A 20,008-nucleotide genomic window follows, 5' to 3' on the forward strand; every position below is an offset into this window, starting at 1 on the left:
CTGGAGAAGGAAATGGCAAACCGCTTCAGTATTCTTGTCTGGAGAATCCCCTGGACAGAGGAACCTGGTGGGCTATAGTCCATAGGATCACAGAGAGTTGGCCATGACTCAGTGACTTAGCGTGCACACAGAAGCACACTAGGGCCTGGAGCCCAGCTCGCAGAGGGCCTGGCCTGTGCACTGCTGCCAATGGCTACTCTCCAGGCTCACTCGGGGCTCTTTCCACCTGTCAGACACCGGTATTCGTGGTATCTTCTGAGAAAGGCCATCTCCGGCCACCCTGTCCTGCACAGCCCTTCCAGTACAAGCCGGTCCCTCTGTTCCTTCCTCTGTCTTATCCACAGCCCTTGCATCGTTTGAGTTCTTGTTTACAGTACCTCCAGCCCCGTATGTCTCCTCCTCCGGAGCAAAGATCTTGTTTCACTGCTCATGACTGTAGTCCCAGCGCCCAAAAACACAAGGTAAGTGGTTCATAAATACTGGAATGAGGAAAGAATAATGGAACATTGAAAGCAGTGGATAAACTGATAAGTAAATAAAATATATGTATATGTATATGCACTTTTATCATAAGAAACAATAATAAAGAGTTGTACTATGATGCTTTTTTTAAAATAATTCATTTTATATTGGACTATAGTTGATTTACAATCTTGTGTTAGTTTCACGTGTACTGTAAAGTGACTCAGTTATACATGGATATATATATATATATACATATATGCATGCATATTCTTTTCCAAATTCTTTCTTCGTTTAAGTTATTACAGAATATCGAGCAGAGACCCCTCTGCTGTACAGTAGGCCCTTGTTGGCTACCTATTTTACATGGAGTAGTGTATATATATCAGACCCAAATTCTCAGTTTATCCCTTCCTGATGCTTTTTGTAGTGTCCGTACACAATTCTCTCCTATTCCTTTTGTTTTTTGTAATTTACTTAATTTTAATTGGAGGATAATTGATTTACAATATCGTGCTGGCTTCTGCCATACATCAAGATGAATCAGCCATAAGCATATGTATGCCCTTCCCCTTTGCACCTCCCTCCCAACTCCAACCTGCATCCCACCCCTCCAGACTGTAGGTAGCCAGCTAATTACAGAGTTAACAATACAAAGCACTTATTTTGAGGATACAGTAGGAAAGAGAAGCAACAGATACAGGACTAGTTTGTCTTACATCAAACAAAATAGTTTTACCCTGTTCTCTCTCAGTCCCTTCTGGATCCAAGGCAAATACACTATAGCAAGGTCAAACATAATTTCTTCTTGGGCCTATAAGACGATGCTACGCTTGCTACAAGTGTTACACACATGTTGATTCTTTTCTGACACTGAAGAAATGACTGGAAATGCAGATTTCAATAATAACACAGTAAGTCCAAAGTTACTTAAGTTATTAATTTGAACTTCATTTTCTGAGAAAATATACACATTGTTTCCGAACTGAATACCGGTTATTTTGACCATTTCTTAATACTAAACGGTATTTTTAAAGATCAAAATTATACTATTTCATGTAAATATTCCTACAAATTCAGATCAGATCAGATCAGTCGCTCAGTCGTGTCCGACTCTTTGCGACCCCATGAATCGCAGCACGCCAGGCCTCCCTGTCCATCACCAACTCCCGGAGTTCACTCAGACTCACGTCCATCGCGTCAGTGATGCCATCCAGCCATCTCATCCTCTGTTGTCCCCTTCTCCTCTTGCCCCCAATCCCTCCTGATTGGAGGGCAATCAAAATCAAAAGCATCAGAGCCTTTTCCAATCAGGCAACTCTTCACATGAGGTGGCCAAAGTACTGGAGTTTCAGCTTCAGCATCATTCCTTCCAAAGAAATCCCAGGGCTGATCTCCTTCAGAATGGACTGGTTGGATCTCCTTGCAGTCCAAGGGACTCTCAAGAGTCTTCTCCAACACCACAGTTCAAAAGCATCAAATCTTCGGCGCTCAGCCTTCTTCACAGTCCAACTCTCACACCCATACATGACCACAGGAAAAACCATAGCCTTGACTAGACGAACCTTTGTTGGCAAAGTAATGTCTCTGCTTTTGAATATCCTACAAATTATATTAAGGTAAATAAATTTATCTTGAAGGAAGAGAGATTTGGGATTCAGGGTATGTTTCATCACATACTTGTTGTTGTCATTGTTGATAGAAAATCTTCCATTTCAACACTTTGTAAAAGGAAGACTATGCATGGAGCAAACAATCTATTAATTTATTCTTCAGTCAAAATTAAAACGGGTACATAATTGCCACACCTTTAGTTCTCGTGAAACAGAGGTTTGAACCTCTACCATCATCGTCTGCTGAAATGAAATTCACCGAGTTTCAGTAAGGATTGGGCTTTACTCTCAGTACATTCAATACAATTGAACGCACGGGCTCCTGTACGATCCCTGCATCCCCTCCTACCTACTTCATTCCCCTTCTCTTCTCCTTTTGAACTGCTGACCCAAGTTAGTAGCCAAACATAATAATACAGTGTTTGATCCTCTGGAAACCCATAAAATTACAAACCAGCAACCACCAGGATGTTGGCAGAATTTCTGTGGATAGCAACCAGCACGGGACATTTTTCTTTTGGAAATGAAGCAGTACACGAGACTGTTGATACATGAGTGAGGAAGGTACGACCTTTGCCAACTCCTCTCCCCCACCTCATTCTCACAACCCCTGGAGATGGAGAGACAGAATTCATCTTTTAAAGTACTGAAGGCTTTTCTCCTTTAACTGTGAGTATTACCGTCCCCTGCTTTCATCCCCTTTAAAATTCATCCTGCTTATTTTTATTAAGCACTAATGGAGTTTTATAACCATGAGCTAAGTACTATAAAGAATAAAGATATAAATAAAATACACCCTCTACATGCCTTCAAGAATAATAAACTCTAATGGCAACATTAGGTTCGAATGTAGTGAGGAACTCTCTCTTCCCTACAATAAAATTGCTGATTAATCATATAGCTGAATCCAAATGAAAGAAAGGGAAATTCTCAGGTTACAGAAATAAAGAGGCAACTCAAGCTAGAGAGATAAGTTTATAGATGGTTGCCAGAGGAACCCCAGAAACTGAATGGAACGGTTGACCATGGATGATTCATATGGAGAACAGGAGGGGTTGCGTTGAACTTGCATTAGACTGAGATTTATAACTGAGCCTTATGTCCAGCTTGGGAGTTCCCCGGTGGCTCAGATGGTAAAGAACCTGCCTGCAATGCGGGAGAACCAGGTTCGATCCCTGGATCAGTCAGGAAGATCCCCTGGAGGAGGGCATGGCAACCCACTCCAGTATTTCTTGCCTGGAGAATCCCCATGGACAGAGGAGCCTGGAAGACCACAGTTCATGGGGTCACAAAGAGTCGGACACAAATGAGCAACTAGCACATCCTGCTAGGTCTGGGCTAGATTTAAATCTTCTACGCTGGGTGGGCTAAGACCTTTCACCAGCTTGTCTATATGGCCATGGGAATGTATATCTCTACCTGAGCTCCTCTTAGTGGGAGGAGAAAACAAAGCGTCTTATTGGAAGTTTCAGGCCAACACCACATATTGGTGTGGAGCAAAGTTCATATAGTTAATTCTATATACATTGAAAACTTGAATTTCTAACCAAAAATACTCCCAAAAAGAAATCCTCAGGCTCAGATGATTTATTGATCAGTTCTGACTAGGTAACTATTCCGTGCTCTTATATGGAAAGATTCAGTATTGTTAAAATGTAAATTTTCTACCCAATTGATCCACAGATTTCAATGATATCCCAATACCACCATTTTTACACCTTGGTCCAAGATGGGTGTCCCAGCACTAGAAGGAAGGGAAGAAAAGGAGGGAAGTACACGCTTCCTCCTTCCAGGAAGTCACACCACCGTTTTCACTTACATAAACCACGAATGTATGGTATGTATGTGTAAGTGAATACACATGTTTCACTTACATATTAAGTAAGACCAAACTTATTTCATTAGGGCACACTAAGTGCGAGGATTCCCGGGCGGCTCAGCGGTGAGGAATCCGCCTGCCAAAGCAGGAGACATGGAGACGCAGGTTTGATCCCTGGGTCGGGAGGATCCCCTGGAGAAGGGCATGGCAACCCCCTCCTGGGAAATCCCGTAGACAGTGGAACCTGGCTGGCTCCAGTCCATGGGGTCATGAAGAGCTGGACATGGCTTAGTGATGAAACAACAACAGACTGCAAGGAAATCCTGGAAAGTGAGCTTTTTAAAATTATTTTTAATTTGATTTTTATTTTATATTGGTCTAGAGTTGATTAGTTTCAGGTGTGTGGCAAGTGGTTCAGTTACACATACACGTGTATCTGTTCGTTTTCAAGTTTTTTCCCATTTAGGTTATTACAGGTCTTCCCTGGTGGCTCAGTCAGTAAAGACTATGCCTGCAATGTGAGAGACCTGGGTTCAGTCCCTGGGTCAGGAAGATCCCCTGGAGAAGGAAATAGCAACCCACTCCAGTATTCTTGCCTGGAGAATTCCATGGACAGAGGAGCCTCGTGGGCTAGAGTCCATAGGGTCACAAAGAGTAGGACACGACTGAGTGACGAACACTTGGATTATTATAGAATATTGAACAGAGTTTCCTGTGCTGTACAGTAGGTCCTTGTTATCTATTTTATATCTAGTAGTATATACATGTCAATCCCAAACTCCTAATTTATCCCTTCCCTCTGTGTTTCCCCCTTGGTAATCATAAGTTTGTTTTCAAAGTCTGTAAATCTGTTTCACAAATAAGTTCATTTCTATCATTTTTTAATATTCCACATGCAAGTGATATCATATATTTGCCTTTCTCTGTCTGATTTACTTCACTTGTTATGATAATCTCGAGTTTCATCCATGTCCCTGCAAATGGTATTACTTCATTACTTTTTATGGTTGAGTAATATTCCATCGTATATACATATGCCACATCTTCTTTAGCCGTTCCTCGGTTGATGGATAGTTCGGTTGCTTCCAGGTCTTGGCTGTTGTGAGTGGTGCTGCTATGGACGCTGGGGTGCATGTATCTTTCTCAGTTATGGTCTTCTCTGGATATGTGCCTAGGAGTAGAAAAGGTATTGTTTTTAGATGTGCGTAAGCCTAAAAGAAAGCTGACACATGTATGGGAGTTTTATTTCCGCCAAGGAAAGAAAAAAACAGATTTGAGGTGGTAAAATTATAGTATCTGCCCTGATAAAACTGTCATTCAAACATATACCTGTCAGACTCCAAAACAGGAGCTTCCAAGTCGGTGGTCCTTATTAGCCCTGACCAGTCTTTTCTATTCAAAGTCATCTCTTCACTAAGCCTTTTCCTATTTTGTTGAATAGTGTATGTTTATTTTAATCTGTGTTTCATACCCACGTACACTTAGCACATGAAAATATTTATGAGGTCAGAGAAGAGGAAAATCCAAACTGTATGATGTCTACAAAAGCTCGAGTTAATTTTATGAATATTTTTAATCTCCTTTAAAGCATGGACTCACTCTTTGCTAAAAAGTTTGAGTCACAGATTTAAAAGAATCCAACGTAATTTTAAGGTTCTCAAGTGGTTTTTCTTAGGATAAGGGAAACTGCTAATTGGCTAAGAAGTCCACACTCAATGTCAGATTTTATTATGATACTTTCATTCCTTACAGCAAAGGAAAATAGTAAGAGGCCCATGGATCTCATTTGTGTTTTTCTAAATTGCTATTTAGAAAAATAAAGATGAACAAAAAGCTAAATATGGTCAAAATTACTTCAAATGAGGAAATCCCATTCAAGGGTGAAACACTCAAGTCCTGCATAACCATGTTTTATCCTAGAATTAGAGGTTCTTCAAATTCTTGCAGGAAAGGTGTTAGAAACTCTGGATTATTGGTGTCAACACAAAGAAATACAGTACTTACTGTACTTTATCGGGCTTTGCTTCATTGCCTGTTACAAAGACTGTGTTTTTCACAGATTGAAGGTTTGAGGCAACCCTGTGTCAAGTAGGTCTATCAGCATCATCTTTCCAAAGCATCTGCTCACTTTGCGTCTCCATATCTCATTTTGGTATTTTTGAAATATTTCAAACTTTTTCATTATTAGTATATTTGTTATAGTATATATTTGTCATCTTTGATCTTACTCTTAAGATTTGCAGAAGGCTCAGATGATAGCATTTTTTTTTAAAAGCAATAAACTAATTTTTAAGTTGGTAAAGAATCTGCCTGCAGTGCAGGAGACCCTGGTTTGATTCCTGGGTCAGCAAGATCCCCTGGAGAAGGGATAGGCTACCCACTCCAGTATTCTTGGGCTTCCCTGCTGGCTCAGACGGTAAAGAATCCACCTGCAATTCTCGAGACCTGGGCTCGATCCTGGATTGGGAAGATCCCCTGGAGGAGGGCATGACAACCCACTCCAGTATTCTTGCCTGGAGAATCCTGTGGACAGAAGAGCCTGGAAGCCTACAGTCCATGGGGTCACAGAGAGTTGGACATGACTGAACGACTAAGCACACATTTGTTTTAGACATACTGCTCTTGCACACTTAATAGACTTAATAGACAGTATCGTCAAAGTATCCTTTCTATATGCACTGGAAAACCAGAAAGTTTGCACAACTCACTTTACTGCAGCCCTCATGCTGTGATCTGAAATGGAACCTGCAGGATCTCCAGGGGTGAACAGACTCATCAATGCAGCTTTAAATGAGCACAAAATGGAACTAGAGGCTGACGATTCTGCTTGGGTGGTGATGTTACTTAGGATAAACGCCTTGGATGGACAGATAGTGCTTCATTACTACATACAGTTCCTTTCTCAGAGTTCTGGAGAACCCCTGGCTCCAGCATGCTTGGAAGATGTTCGTCTAGTTAAATAATCGATGTCACACACTCACAGTTCTTTCCTGAGAGACAGAATGTTCTTACCACGCATCCCAGGACCTGACAGGATGTTCCTGCCTAGTGTCTCAGCACTTCTACTTTCCATGTGTTACATTCAAATGGACAAATTAGTGTTTGTTGCCTACAGTTTTATGAAGTTGAAAATGAAAGTGAAAATGTCAGTTTCCAGAAGCTCAGCTTGCAAAAGACACAAGTTGTTTTGAGTTATAAATCAGAAAAGCAGTGTCAGAAATGACTGAGGCCACCAAATGGATACTGCTTTTTTTTTTCATTGATTCTACTTTTCTATGCTTTTCAAATCAACTTTAATTACTAGTTGAAACAGCTGAATTAGGAAGCTTTCAGTAACCAGTAAACAAGAAAGTTGAAGGTAAAGACTTTTGACTCCTGAATATTACAAACATCAAATTCAGGTTGCTTGGTGGATGATGGATTCTACCCATTTCAGCTGATGAATCTCCAGTCCCTAAAAGAGTGCGTTAGGAATGTGGTGAACAGATAATCTGCCGAATCTGATGATTCACAGATTATCAGAGTCGGAGTAAGGAAGCCACTGGACATGCTTCAGGCAGGAGGCAGGAAGTAGCTAGGAGAGTCAGAGACCAATATGATGACACAGAAAATTTGCCCGAAGCACTTTATCTCAGACGGATGTTTTTAACAAAGATGCAAGCCCACTCTTTCTCTACACTTCTTAGAGTCAAATTCTCTTTGGGGAACATGTAAGCTGAAGCTATGCTACTGGATTTCAATTCCAGTTTGAAAAAGAAATGCTGGGGAATAACTCTGTAGTAACTGTATGTATGTGTGTGTGTATGTGTGCATGCGTGCTAAATCATTTAGTCATGTCTGACTCTGCCACCCTATGGACTGTAGCCTGCCAGGCTCCTCTGTCCATGGGACTCTCCAGACGAGACTACTGGAGTGGGTTGCCATTTCCTCCTCCAGGGGACCTTCTCGACTCAGGGATGGAACCCCCGTCTCTTCCATCCCCTGCATCGGTAGGTGGGATCTTTATCGCTAGTGCCACCTGGGAAGACCGCTTGTGTGTGCGTGTGTGTGTGTGTGTGTGTGTGTGCAAATACGTATATTTGTTGTTGTTCAGTTGCTAAGTTGTGTCTGACTCTTTGTAACCCCATGGACTGTAGTCTGGCCAGGCTCCTTTGTCCATGGGATTTCCCAGACAAGAATACTGGAGTGGGTTGCCATTTCCTGTTGATTAAGGCATCAGTTTAATTGTGTGGATGTAACATGGTTTGTTTATCCAGCCACTAAATGGACACTATCTGGACTGTACCCAGGATTTGGCGACTGGGAAAAAAAAGTGTGCCGACCATTCGCGTATAGGTTTTTCTGTACACCCCAAATTTCATGTTTCTTGGGTAAACGTCAAGGGTTAAAATGGCTGGGTCATATGGCAAATGTATGTTTAAAACAAATTGTCAAATTATTTACCAAAGTTCTGTGATCAGAGGTTTGAGAAGGGCCTCTCCATAGTTCGAGGGAAAAGCCAGTCTATTATGTAGGAAAGTAAACGCAACTGTGTCTTCTGCTCATGCCGGCACCCTCTTACTACAGGAAGCGCAGTGATATTCAAAATGAGAACGGTTTAATACTGCAAGAAAATAGGACGATCTGCAGTGCCAAACCCGATCCCAGGGCATCGACAGCATTTAAGTTTCCATCCCAAACAATTCACTTCCTACCACCCTGTCAAGGCCACATGCTGACCGTCCAGTTCTTTCTCTTCTAAGGCCTATCTCAATCAAGCCCTTTGCTCCCAGCTTTGAACTCCTAAGGGAAAAGAGAAAGATAAAATCTGTGGGTTACTTTTGCAACAAGTTATGTTCTTTCTCAATGAATTTTCCATGACATCTGTTTAGGAAAATCTCAGAATACACCAAAATGAGATAATGATGGGGTTTTATATTTATCAAAGGCTGCCTTACCCCCACACACAAATAAGCTAAGTCCCCATTGCATGGAAGGACACTTTCGTATGCCCAGAGGCAGAGTCCATGAAAGGGAAATTAAGAAGAAGGGGGAACGGTTCTGATGGGTAAGACCTCCCTGAATCCTGCCGCAAAGCTGGAGGCGTCTGAACTTGGCGGTGCTGATGGTTTTGTCAATGTGGTCTCCCGTTTGCTTTTGGTATTGACTCGTCTTACTGCTTCTGCTTCCAGGTTGGACTTGAAAATAAATGCTCAAGTTCCTGATGACTCAGAAAGATGAGAGCTTCCTTTTGAACGTTTCACAGTTGGTCCCAAGTAGTAGCTGATTCAGAGGCAGCACGGCTCCATCAGTGATAGCTGCTTCAGGCAGCTCATTAGGCACGCTTGCTTTAAGGCAAAAGTGTACTCTGAGAATACAACCACTCTGAACTGATATCTGCTTTCCTCTCTTAGCGCCTTCAGAGGCCACGCAGTTTATTATTGTGACTATTAAGAGGGATAAAACCCATTTCCACGTTCATGGTGGCCATAGCAAGAAATTATTGGATCTTATGCCAACAAAGGTCCAAGTAGTCAAAGCTATGGTCTTTCCAGTAGTCATGGGTGGATGTGAGAGTTGGACTGTAAAGAAGTTTGAGCGCCAAAGAATTGATGTTTTCTAACTATGGTGTTGGAGAAGACTCTTGAGAGTCCCTTGGACAGCAAGGAGATCAAACCAGTCCATCCTAAAGGAGATCAAGCCTGAATATTCAATTGAGCTGAATATATCAGAAGGGCTGATGCTGAAGCTGAAGTTCCAGTACTTGGGCCACCTGATGTGAAGAGTCAACTCGTTGGAAAAGACCCTGATGCTGGGAAAGATTGAGGGCAGGAGGAGAAGGAAAAACAGAGGATAAGCTGGTTGAATGGCATCCTTGACTCAATGGCCATGAGTTGAGCAAACTCCAGGCAATAGTGAAAGACAGGGAAGCCTGGCATGCTGCAGTTCCACTGGGTCATAAAGAGTCAGACGTGACTTACCAACTGCATGATAACAACAATTTTAACTCTAAGTTCTGTGGAAATGCATGTTTATAGCAGTGGCCACTGGAAATATTTTGAACCATTTACACGTATCTGTTGCACCCCTGTTAAAGAAGAAAATATACCTGAGATTAACCTCAGAGTGTATTTTTGCTTAACTCCTCTTGACCATAAAGCGTTTCTCAGGATATCAATAGTGCTTATGTGTCCGTCCCAATCTGATACTATGGATAAAATAGATAAGTAATGAGAACCTTCTGTATAGCCCAGGGAACTCTGTTCAATGCACTGTGGTGACCTGATGGGAAGGGAGTCCAAAAGGGCAGGGATGTATGTTTATGTATGGCTGATCCGGGCTTCCACGGCAGCTCAGTGGTAAACAACCCGCCTGCTAATGCGGAAGACATGGGTTCCATCCCCGGGTCAGGAAGATACTCTGGAGAAGGAAAAGGCAACCCACTCCAGTACTCTTGCCTGGGAAATCACATGGACAGAGGAACTTGGTGGGCTACAGTTCTTGGGGTTGCAAAGAGACGGACACGACTGAGTGACTGAGCAATAACACAAACGGCTGATTCGTTCTGTTGCGTGTCAGAAACTAACACAACACTGTAGAGCAACTGTTCTCCACTAAAAAATTAATTAAAAACAAACAAACTAACGATGTCTGTGAAGCGTCCCAGAGTCAGGTCCTTGCTCCTCTGAACCTCAGACTGCGTGTCTACAGAGGAGCTCGGATTTGTAGCCTTGACACGATGTGTCCTACTTTTCCAGCAGCGCGGGAAGCAAGCGGGGAGAAAAGGGGCCGTGAGCTGGCCAACAAACAAACAAAATGAGTCCACATCTAGAAACGGGTTTCACCCTCCAAGGTCCCATGTCGGTCCGGCATATCGTGTGTCTGTAAATGTCAAAACTAATAGGAGAAAAAAATGCAGATAAAACCCAGAAATCTGGCCCCTGCTTATTTCCTATTTTCAGCTAAGATAACTCATATCTGCATGATCAAAACAGATGTTTGAGAAATCTCAGCAATCTCTCATCAATCAGACACCACTGAGCAAATATTAACCCCAGAATATGATGAGATTGCCCTATACACCATCAGAGCCATAATAAGACTCCGAAATTATTGATTTAATCCTTGGTCGCTTCCCAGTTTCCATCCACAAGGCAATATAGAATATTCAGCCAAATTCCCTTCAAATTATCTTAAAAAATCAAACTTTTCACATTGCCTCAAGTGTTTATCCTACCATCTCACATATTTTTACTTAGATTTTCTTTATAGCAGGCTTAATTTTTTTTACATTTTAGCTTTATCCAATATTCATATTTATTTTGTCCTTTTCAAGCATGCTACGATAACCCTTTAATATGATGCCCTTTGCCCCTGCACTGTTGCTTTTTCCACCAAAGACACACACGGACTCTGACATCAGTGAACAGGGAAGTGAGCACTGTCTGTCGCGTGCACACACCTTGCTCCCCAGTCACCCCCTCTCTGTTTACTGGATAAGAGTAAGGGACAACTTCTATAAAAAGCAACATCCTTATCTTTTCTGGAATAAACAATCAATCATCTCAAGCCTCTCAGAAGATTTTCCAGGAAATATGAGCCATTATATTGACGCTTCTCAAGTTCCTCAAGAACTCTGCAAGGCAAGGACTTCCTCAGTGGTCCAGTGGTTAAGACGGCCTTCCAATGCAGCGAGTGAGGGTTCGATCCCTGGCTGGGGAGCTGAGATCCCACATGCCTTGTGGCCAAAAACTCAGAACATAAAACGGAAGCAACACTGCAATAAATTTAATAAAAACTTGAAAAAAAAGAAAGAAAGTTTATAGAACTCTGTAAGGCAGAGGAAGCCCCTCAAGATCTACTGAAGAGGAGAAATAACACACTTACTGGTAAAGGATCTTTTTTCTCAGTTGTTCAACAATCTTTTGATTGCCCTTTATGCACAAACCCCTGTGTTTATGAAACTTAAATTCCTTGAGGGATATATTTGCCAGAGATTCTGCAAGAAAAAAAAAATGCCACACTTGATTTGTGGTAATTTGAGGAAGATTTAATGGAGGAATTATTAGCAAAGTTGTGGGCAGAGGTCAGAGAAATCACACACACACACACACAAGTACACACACACAGGGCAGTCAGCACCCCCAGGGCTAGTAACACCCAAGCTGTAATCAGTGGCTCAGTAGATGGGGAAGAGAGCAGTTTCCGAGTCCTGACAGGAGGCTCCTGGAGAGATGGGAGGAGGAGATGGCATGGGGGCGGGGGCCGGGGGTGGGGGGTGGGGACAGAGACAAGGGCAGCCTAAGCAGACCCCACAGAGAGGGGGACACAGGACAGAAAGGTGACCCAGCCCTTCTCTCTTCACTCCCACTGTGGCCTCCCACTGGCTGAGCCCAAAGGAAATTCAAAGGACCTGATCGAATCTAGAATGGTCAGCCTCCCAGAGCCCACAGCAAGGTGGAGGATGATGGAGAAGGACGCTAGGGGGATATCACAAGGTTGCTAGTCCCACGGGCAACACTCATCTTAATGACCCAACTTCACTGAAATCAAGATGACCTCTGGGACGCTCCTGGTGGCCCAGTGGCTGAGACTCTGTGCTCCCAGGGGGCCCAGGTTCCATTCCTGGTCAAGGAACTGGATCCCACATGACTCAACTAAAGATTCGACATGCCACAACCAAGACAGCACATAAATAATTTTTTTTTTAAGAAGATCTTCATCTCGTTTTAGAGGATGGACACCCAGCTCTGGCTGAGAAGTAGAATATTCTGTCTATTTTGTACTTTGTGGGAATGTGACATAGTCTATTTTTGTATGACGATTTGTTAGTGTCCACAGATGGGTCTGCTTGAAAGGTTGGGAAGTCAATACCTAAATTCTGTAGTCTACAAATTGAAGAAATGCTCTGATAAGTATATTTAACACAGAGACCTAAAAATGAAGCATTTGGTGGACAGACGCTAAGGCAGCCACATGACCCCTGCTCTCAGGCGTTCGTGCCTTTGAGAGGCCTTCTCCCCCTGAGGATGGTGGTAGCCGTGACTTGCCTCTGCCCACGGAAACTGCAGAGGGCTGCTGTCTCTCCTGTGATGATGCTCAGTACGTGACAAAGGTGATGACACTGCCACGATCACATTATATAAAATCGCTCTGCTAGCGAGCAGTCTCATGCTGAAGACTCTCTCTTCTGCCAGGTTGAGGGAATAAGCTTTCGGGTAAAAGCCTGATGGGGGTACCAGATGACACAGAGCTATGGCAATCCTTAGAGCTGTGAGCAGCCCCTGGTCAACAGACAGCAAGAAGCAAAAGCCTCCTCTGTTCTACAGCCACAGAGAGCTGAATTCTGCCAGCACACTGAATGGTTTGGGTAGCAGATCCACCCCAGTCAAGCCTCCAGATGAGACCCCAGCTCCGACCAACACCTTGATGTAACTTTCCAGACAACCCAGCTAAACCAAGCCCAGATTCCTCACCATGGAACCTGTTAGATAACAAATGTGTGTTGCTTTAAGCCATAAAGTTGGTGGTCACTGGGGCTTCCCTGATGGCTCAGCAGGTAAAAAATCTGCCTGCAATGCAGGACACAGCAGACGTGGGTTTGACCCTTGATTCAGGAAGATCCCCTGGAGGAGGGCATGGCAACCCACTCCAGTATTCTTGCCTGGAGAATCCCACGGACCGAGGAGCCTGGTGGGTTACAGTCCAAAGGGTTGCAAAGAGTCAGACACACGACTGAGTGACTAAGCTTACACACACATTTGTAGTCATTTGTTATGAAGTCATAGAAAATAAATACAAATAGGTGTTTAATTTTTCCATATTGTGTTATTTAATAACTCTTTAGAATATTCTCCCAAACTCCCTGCAACATGGGTCTTGTGGCTCAGTCATTATTTTAGTCAACAAGCAGGGTATCCCCCACGCAGGTGGCTCAGTGGTAAAGAATTCGCCTGCCAATGCAGGCAACAGAGGAGATGTGGGTTTGATCCCTGAGTCGGGAAGACCCCCTGGAGAAGGGCATGGCAACCCACTCTAGGATTCTTGCCTGGGAAATCTCATGGGCAGAGGAGCCTGGAGGGCTACAGTCCGTGGGGTCACAAAGAGTCAGATACGACTGAGCAAGGCACACTCCACCTTACACAGGACTGTTTACAAACTAGTCCCATAAATGTTAAGTCAATGGTTCATTGAGATCAGCTGTGAGGACGAATCTCAGGTAAGAGATGGGATGTTGGGCACTGAGTCTGTGAGGTCTGAAGGGGCTCACCCAAGGACAGCCAGCTAGCTGGGGACAGATCTTGGCTTTTGTCTCAGGACTTTGACCACAGGCCCCAGGCTATTCAGTCTGCCAACCTGCCTGCCTTAGACAATTAAAACACAGTGGCCAACAAGCCACACTTTCTACCTTTACAAGAGTCAGCTGTATTTATGCTGTCCCCTATAATGGCAAAACACCTTCCCTTTACCTCAGAAATGCATGTGACTGGCCCCCAGATTAAAAATACATACTAGCAGAATACAGTCCCATGGAGGGCCTTCCCTAGTGGTTCGGTGGTCAGATCTCTGCTCTCTCAATGTGGGCGCCTGGGTTTGACCCCCACGCCACAACTGAAGATCCTCACGCCACGCTGAAGATGAAGATTCCGAATGCCACCACTAAGACCAGTGCAGCCAAATAAATATCTTTAAAAATCCCACGGAAGATGGATTAACATCTCCTCCCAAGTGATTACAGTTGTGGTTCAATCGTGCATCTTTATCTAAAATCAGGTTTCGAATTGCAGATATGAGTGTTATTATCATCAGCAGCAAGGGTGTAACGCCAACGTTTAAAAACATCTTTTACAAAGTCTACCCAGGCTTAAAATTGCAATTCCTTCAATGACTGGAAGAAAAAAGGGGACTTTGGCAAAACACTTCATGATTAAGGCCCAAACTCTAAACCTTATTAGGACCAAAGCAGATGGTAATATTAGCTAATAGATTAAAAGCAAAAAACAACTGTTCTCTGTTGAAAGAAATATTTGGAAGTGATGCAAAGCACTTACAACTTACCTCTTTGCGAATGGTCAGTGGTGGAATTCTAGCCGCAAGGTCTGTTGTGAGTTTATTCCAAAGGCCAGCTAATGGGGCACACACGGCAACCTCTTCTGAGATGGAGCAGAACGCTGTCTGCAGTGGAGATCAAAGCCATAGATGTGGGTGCCTGTAATAAGAAAAATGATGGTTCAGGCAGTCCCACCCTGTATCTCCCATTAGTCAACGTGAGCAGCAGTCATGAACATTCTCTCCCATGTCACTCTGCTTAAACCCATCCATATCATTGGAGCTGTGGGAGCCTGAGAAGCATTTTATAACAAATACAGGACTGTTTCACGTGGGTCAAACATTTAATAAGCTTCTAGAAAATATCCTGCCTTCGTTCGGCTCAGAACCTGGCCCAGGATGAGAGGGTTTTTCTTGATTGTCGGGTGCTTATTTTTCTGAACCTCCATTTTAAAGGACAGCAGGTTTGAAAACAAATGTGATTCAACCTTGGAAGGCTCTTGCTATGTGTCTGCGTGTCTTTTACCAGGGCCCTTGATTAGAAGGAAAAGAGAAAGGAGTCCTTTTCCTTCCATCTCGCCCTGTTATTATGTTCACTGCGAGTCTTGCTCTTTCTTTCCGCCAATTAGGACCTGTTCCAATATGGCGGGACCTCCAGAGCTACGAGCAGTGCTTCGGAGGCGAGACTCTTTCCAGAAGCTGCTTGGTTTGAAATTCCATCCCCCACCGCCCTTAAAAAAAAAAAAAAAAAAAAAAAAAAAAAACACAGTTCCACTGAGTTCCCAAGCATTTATATTTGGAGTTTGTATGACTGAAGGATTTATTGTCAGGGGAAAATGAGAATGGTTCTATTTTCCCCCCTCACCTAAAAAAACAGGCTCCCTGGGTGCATCTTTGAAGGACTTAGACCCTGTTGGTTGTCCCACAGAGAAGCCCCCTGTCACAGCTCCAGTTCGGGAGGGCGAAGCAGAGCTGGGCAGTCAGGACTGGGATTCTAAACCTGAGTCCAGCACTTACTAGCTCCACAGGTTTCAACAGAGTAAGTAATCTCTTTCAGTCTGCTTCCTAATCTGTACCAGACTCATAAATAATCACAGCTTCTTGAGGCAATGGAAAGGGTTGAATGCATAGCCTATAAGGTCCCACCTCACCATCTGGAACATGGGGAGTCATTTAAAAAATGCTCTTATTTCAGGACTGATTATCGTATAGTTTCCTCTGCTTGCCTTTTTCAGTTAGCTCTTCCATCAGTGTGGTTTGTCCTCAGTCATGTTTGATTAGCTCCACGCCACACATGTGGGTCTTCTATTTACATAGAACCAAACATCTGAAGAGCTGAAAAAGCACCGTTTATTCCGGTCTCAGGTTTATCTGTACTGATCTCACTGTATTTAATTTCTGATAGGATTGCTGTCAGAGCACACAGCTTTGTTCATTCTTAGTGTCTCTGCAAAGCACGTGGGTCATAAACCTTTCAGTGCATGCGTGCTCATGAAATGGATAAATAACAGAAAAGTTAACACTTTTAATAATTATGACAACCAGTGTCTTAAATCTTTCATTAAAAGTTCAGTTCAGTTCAGTTCAGTCACTCAGTCATGACCGACTCTTTACGACCCCGTGAATCGTAGCACGCCAGGCTCCCCTGTGCATCACCAACTCCCGGAGTTCGCTCAAACTCATGTCCATTGAGACGGTGATGCCATCCAGCCATCTCATCCTCTGTCGCCCCCTTCTCCTCTCGCCTTCAATCTTTCCCAGCATCAGGGTTTTTTCCAATGAGTCAGCTCTTTGCATCAGGTGGCCAAAGTATTGGAGTTTCAGCTTCAGCATCAGTCCTTCCAATGAACACCCAGGACTGATCTCCTTTAGGATGGACTGCTTGGATCTCCTTGCAGTCCAAGGGACTCTCAAGAGTCTTCTCCAGCACCACAGTTCAAACGCATCAATTCTTTGGTGCTCAGCTTTCTTCACAGTCCAACTTTCACATCCATACATGACCACAGGAAAAACCATAGCCTTGACTAGACGGACCTTTTGTGACAAAGTAATGTCTCTGCCTTTCAACATGCTATCTAGGTTGGTCATAACTTTCCTTCCAAGGAGTAAGCGTCTTTTAATTTCATGGCTGCAGTCACCATCTGCAGTGATTTTGGAGCCCCAAAAAATAAAGTCTGATGCTGTTTCCACTGTTTCCCCATCTATCTGCCATGAAGTGATAGGACCGGATGCCATGATCTTAGTTTTCTGAATGTTGAACTTGAAGCCAACTTTTTCATTCTCCTCTTTCACTTTCATCAAGAGGCTTTTGAGTTCCTCTTCACTTTCTGCCATAAGGGTGGTGTCATCTGCATATCTGAGGTTAATGATATTTCTCCTGGCAATCTTGATTCCAGCTCGTGCTTCATCCAGCCCAGCATTTCTCATGATGTACTCTGCATAAAGTTAAATAAGCGGGGTGACAATATACAGCCTTGACGTACTCCTTTTCCTATTTGGAACCAGTCTGTTGTTCCATGTCCAGTTCTAACTTTTGCTTCCTGACCTGCATATAGGTTCCTCAAGAGGCAGGTCAGGTGGTCTGGTATTACCATCACTTTCAGAATCATTTACATTTAAATTCCCCAGCCTTTTAAAAAAAATGTATTACTCAAAGATCAACAAATTGGCAACCTGCGGATATTTTTGCAATTGGTGTTGTAGTTAGGGAAGCCACCATCTCTATAATATTGTTTCTTCTAATGAAATGCACTTGTTATACCTTTCCACTCATTTAAAGGGCTTCCCTAGTGGCTCAGATGGTAAAGAATCTCCCAACAATGCAGGTGACCCAGATTCCATCCCTGGGATGGAAAGATCCCCTGGAGAAGGGAATGGCTACCCACTTCTGTATTTTTGCCTGAATACCCCATGGACAGAGGAGCCTGGTGGGTTAGAGTCTATGGTGTCACAAAGAGTTGGACATGACTGAGCGCCCACCCACACACACGGGATGGAGCCCAGCTTTTAAGAGAGCATCTACATAAGAGCTTTGGTACAAATTTCAATGCTTTCTGGGAAATACATGATCAGAAACATGGAGAGAAGGTTAAAACAACAATTTTATCAGATAACAATAATTTTATCAGTTATTTTCAAGGTTATCAGGCTCCCAAATCATGCAAATCTGAAAGGAATTTCAATTTGTGGAGATTTCAGCAAAGAGATAAAATTTAGAAACATCTAATTCAGTAAGTCAATTCTCCTGAATTTAGAAAACCCAAATAGTTAATCTGTGGGCTGAATTCTATGCTCACATATTTCTCTATTGCAAATGTAAATTGAATATAACACTGGAGAGATTACAAAGAAGGCGGCTTGCCCAGAGAAAGGTGCTATGTTAAGTCAATGTTCCTTCTTCGATTGAAACTTGGTCCATGCTCCTGAGTAAAGCACCAAGGTCAACAGAGGTCATTGTGAGACTTCTTAAAATCAGGAGAACTTCTGCATAACACACTCCCCCAAAGGGAATAACGGCTGACCTCCAGAGCCAGATTTTTGGAGGATGACTTTTTCCGACACATCATACAAGTGCAACCCCATCTTCTTACTTACCTTGAGGACCTTGTTTGTCAGTCATAGCCTTGCTTTCAATATATTTCCTGCTTGACTATTTCTCTGAGCAAGTTCTCTCATCAGAATCTATATACGTATAGCGTAGAAGGGAGGAAGAAACGTTGGGAGAGGAACATGGGGCTCATGTTCCAAGGAGGCCTTTGCCCGTTAGTTCTCAGAGATCACTGCACATAAGACTGTAAAAACAGAAAGTGTATTTAAAAGTAATGGTATGATCCCTTAGGAAGTGAGTCCAAGAACATAATCTTCCCCATCCACGATCTGAGATCTCTGAGGGATGAGTCAGAGGCAAAAAATGGTTTCTATCAATAATGAACAAGTTGCCCACCCATTAAAAAACACTGACCCACCTCCCAGAATATTGGAAATAAAAGCAAAAATAAACAAATGGGACCTAATTAAACTTAAAAGCTTCTGCACAACAAAGGAAACTATAAGCAAGGTGAAAAGACAGCCTTCAGAATGGGAGAAAATAATAGCAAATGAAGCAACTGACAAACAACTAATCTCAAAAATATACAAGCAACTCCTACAGCTCAACTCCAGAAAAATAAATGACCCAATCAAAAAATGGGCCAAAGAACTAAATAGACATTTCTCCAAAGAAGACATACAGATGGCTAACAAACACATGAAAAGATGCTCAACATCACTCATTATCAGAGAAATGCAAATCAAAACCACTATGAGGTACTATTTCACACCAGTCAGAATGGCTGCGATCCAAAAGTCTACAAGCACTAAATGCTGGAGAGGGTGTGGAGAAAAGGGAACCCTATTACACTGTTGGTGGGAATGCAAACCAGTACAGCCACTATGGAGAACAGTGTGGAGATTCCTTAAAAAACTGGAAATAAAACTGCCTTATGACCCAGCAATCCCACTGCTGGGCATACACACTGAGGAAACCAGAAGGGAAAGAGACACGTGTACCCCAATGTTCATTGCAGCACTGTTTATAATAGCCAGGACATGGAAGCAACCTAGATGTCCATCAGCAGATGAATGGATAAGAAAGCTATGGTACATATACACAATGGAGTATTACTCAGCCATTAAAAAGAATACATTTGAATCAGTTCTAATGAGATGGATGAAACTGGAGCCTATTATACAGAGTGAAGTAAGCCAGAAAGAAAAACACCAATACAGTATACTAACGTATATATATGGAATTTAGAAAGCTAGTAACAATAACCCTGTATACGAGACAGCAAAAGAGACACTGATGTATAGAACAGTCTTATGGACTCTGTGGGAGAGGGAGAGGGTGGGAAGATTTGGGAGAATGGCATAGAAACAAGTAGAATATCATGTATGAAACGAATCGCCAGTCCAGGTTCGATGCACGATACTGGATGCTTGGGGCTGATATACTGGGATGACCCAGAGGGATGGTATGGGGAGGGAGGAGGGAGGTGGGTTCAGGATGGGGAACACATGTATACCTGTGGCGGATTCATTTTGATAT

The 20,008-nt window shown here is 43.1% G+C and overlaps 1 long non-coding RNA gene across 1 annotated transcript; it reads right to left on the reverse strand.

The window, feature by feature from the left end:
- Positions 1 to 646: 646 nt before the first annotated feature.
- LOC109574542 (uncharacterized) lies at positions 647 to 18,960 on the reverse strand. Its single transcript, XR_002183105.2, has 4 exons — positions 18,517 to 18,960; positions 14,932 to 15,082; positions 11,761 to 11,872; positions 647 to 5,065 (listed from the first exon to the last, which is right to left on the reverse strand). It is a non-coding gene; the product is annotated as an uncharacterized lncRNA (long non-coding RNA).
- Between the last annotated feature and the right edge of the window lie 1,048 nt (positions 18,961 to 20,008).

Source organism: Bos indicus, chromosome 19 (assembly GCF_029378745.1).
Source record: "Bos indicus isolate NIAB-ARS_2022 breed Sahiwal x Tharparkar chromosome 19, NIAB-ARS_B.indTharparkar_mat_pri_1.0, whole genome shotgun sequence".
NCBI lineage: Eukaryota > Metazoa > Chordata > Mammalia > Artiodactyla > Bovidae > Bos > Bos indicus.